The 3290-nt window shown below is 39.1% G+C and overlaps 1 non-coding gene across 1 annotated transcript; it reads right to left on the minus strand.

The window, feature by feature from the left end:
• Nucleotides 1-228: 228 nt before the first annotated feature.
• On the minus strand, nucleotides 229-332 carry LOC112101640. The gene has a single exon (XR_002907663.1). It is a non-coding gene; the product is annotated as a small nucleolar RNA R71 (small nucleolar RNA).
• Nucleotides 333-3290: the final 2958 nt, after the last annotated feature.

Consider the following 3290-nt stretch of genomic DNA (forward strand, 5'->3'; position numbering starts at 1 on the left):
GAAAATGAGGACCCATATAATCATCTGAATGATTTTCATGCCATTTGTCAAACTTTTAAATATGAAAATTTTTCAGACGATGATGTTAAACTCAGATTATTCCCATTTTCTTTAAAGGATAGAGCTCGTTCATAGTTAAATACTTTACCTACTAATAGCATTTCATCATGGGAACAAATGGTAACAAAATTTTTGAATAAATATTTTCCAGTGCATAAAACCAATGCTATTCGCAGGGAAATTTCAGAGTTTACACAGAGAGAGGACGAGCAATTTTTCGAAACATGGGAGCGATTCAATGGGCTACTCTTGAAGTGTCCACATCATGGGTACGAGAAATGGCACCAATGCCAATACCTTTGGAGGGATTATTGCCGAATGTGCAAGAATGGCTAATGGCAACAAGTGGAGGAGATCTAATGTCAAAAAGTGCATCAGAGATTTGGGAATTCTTTCAGCGACAAGCAGATAATTCCCAACAACGGAGTCGATCACTCCGGAATACTAGAAGAATTAAGGGAGTGAATGAGGTTCACATTGGAGAGTCAACTTCAGGAATCAAAGAAGTCAAGGAGATGGTTGAAGGTCTTGCTCGACAAATAGCATCGTTATCAACTGCTAAATCAATAGAACCACATGACCATGACTCATACTCAAATCAAGCCAATGCCATAGGTGTAATGAGAAAGCCATCAAATTGCAACCCATACTCCAACACATATAACCCTGGATGGAGAGACCACCCCAATTTTTCATGGTCTCAAGGATTCCAACAGAATGGTCTAGCAGCTCCAGCTCCACCAATGCAACCAATTCCTCAAAATCCACAAGTCTCTCAGCCCCCATTTAGACCATACAATCAAAACCAGAACTACTCTCAACCTAGACCATGGGAGGATGCATTCCAGAATTTCAAGAATGTTACTCACTCCACGATTGAGCAACAAAATCGCACCATTGATGGACTACGAAATGAGTTGAGAGCAGGCTTCAATTCACAAGCTCAATCAGTTTCAAGCCTCGAGAAGATGGTGGGACAGCTTACTTCTTCAGTTCAGACCTTGGCAATGACTGTTGAGAAAGGCAAGTTTCCAAGTCAACCAGTGCCTAATCCTAAAGGAGTGTATGAAGCAAGTACCAGTTCACCACAGCAACATGGAGAGGTCAAAGCAGTCATGACCTTGCGAAAAAGAAAAGAAGTCGACAACAAAGTAGAGATGCCGGTGACAAAAGAAAATCAAATTGTACCTGTAAATGTTGACGACTCATCACCAGAGGAGAAAGAAGAAACCAACCCACAAGAATATGTTCCCAAGGCTCCATTTCCTCAGAGGTTAGCTAAAGGAAAAAAGGGAAAATCCACAGGTGAGATTCTTGAAATCTTCAAACAGGTAAGTGTTAACATCCCTTTGCTTGATGCTATAAAGCAAGTTCCATCTTATGCCAAGTTTCTTAAAGATCTTTGTACTAAAAAGAGAAATATGCATGTTCAAAAGAAGGCATTTTTAACAAAAAACGTTAGTTCTATACTCCAACATAAAATTCCTTTAAAATGCAAAGACCCAAGCTCCCCCACTATTTCCTGTAGCATAGGGAACCACACAATTGAGAATGCTTTGTTGGATTTAGGAGCTAGTGTAAATTTGTTGCCTTATTCAGTTTTCGTGAAACTTGGACTTGGAGAATTACACCCAACTCCAGTGGTGTTACAGCTTGCAGATCGGTCCACGAAAATACCTCGTGGTATTGTGGAGGACGTGCTTATCCAGGTAGACAAGTTTTATTTTCCTGTTGATTTCATTGTAATTGACACTCAACCAATACAGGATTCAAGGAAGCACATCCCCATTATTCTAGGCCGACCTTTCTTGGCAACTGCGGATGCTCACATTCAATGCAGGACTGGAAATATGCAGTTGTCCTTCGGCAATATGACTATGGAGCTGAACATCTTCAACATTGCCAAACAACCTCACAATGCAGATGATGGAATTGTTGATGTGGATTTAATTGAAACAATAGTTGATAACACTTTTCTTTCAAACCTTAGTGATGATCCTTTACAAACATGTTTAACTCACTTTGGTTTGGATTTTGATATTGACAAATCGGTCGATGAGGTCAACGCCCTACTTGGCTCAGCATCATCCATGGACACTAATAAATGGAAGTCAAGAGTTGAGCAACTAGCACCATCAGAGAAGAAACTCATCCCATCATCAGAATCACCACCGAAACTCAAGCTCAAACCATTACCCAACACTCTGGAATATGCATTTTTGGGGGAAGAAAGTACTCTGCCGATAATCATATCATCATCCCTAAATGACGAACAAAAAGGTAAGTTGTTGGATGTTTTGAAAGAGCACAAAGGAGCATTAGGATGGACCATAGCAGACATAAAAGGTATAAACCCAGTAGACTGCATGCATTATATTCACCTTGATAAAAATGCTAAAACTATTAGGGAGATACAACGTCGGTTAAATCCTAACATGAAAAAAGTTATTAGAACTGAAGTCCTTAAGCTATTAGATGCAGGTATCATTTACCCAATTTCTTATAGTTCATGGGTCAGTCCTGTGCAAGTTGTCCCCAAAAAGTTAGGAGTCACAGTAGTTACGAATGCTGATAATGAATTGATACCCACTAGAGTAACTACAGGATGGCGTGTATGCATTGATTATAGAAAGTTGAATTCTGTCACACGTAAAGACCATTTTCCTTTACCATTTATTGATCAAATGCTTGATAGATTAGCAGGCCATGAATTTTATTGCTTTCTAGATGGCTACTCAGGATATAATCAGATTCCCATAGCACCAAAAGATCAGGAGAAAACTACTTTCACTTGCCCTTTTGGCACATTTGCATATAGGAGAATGCCATTTGGATTATGTAATGCACCTGCTACATTTCAACGATGCATATTGAGCATTTTTTCTGATATGGTTGAACGATTCCTTGAAGTCTTTATGGATGACTTTTCTGTCTTTGGTGATTCGTTTGATCAATGTTTACATCATCTAACACTAGTTCTGCAGAGATGTATCGAGAAGAACTTGATCTTAAATTGGGAGAAATGCCATTTTATGGTAAAACAAGGTATTGTTCTCGGTCACATCATTTCGAGTAAAGGTATTGAGGTTGACAAAGCCAAGGTGGATCTCATTTCTAATCTTCCTCCACCCAAAACAGTCAGAGAAGTAAGATCTTTCCTTGGGCATGCTGGTTTCTATAGACGTTTCATTAAAGATTTTAACAAAGTTTCTAGACCCTTATGCCATTTA

Source organism: Citrus clementina, unplaced genomic scaffold (genome assembly GCF_000493195.1).
Source record: "Citrus clementina cultivar Clemenules unplaced genomic scaffold, Citrus_clementina_v1.0 scaffold_9, whole genome shotgun sequence".
Classification (NCBI taxonomy): Eukaryota; Viridiplantae; Streptophyta; class Magnoliopsida; order Sapindales; family Rutaceae; genus Citrus; species Citrus x clementina.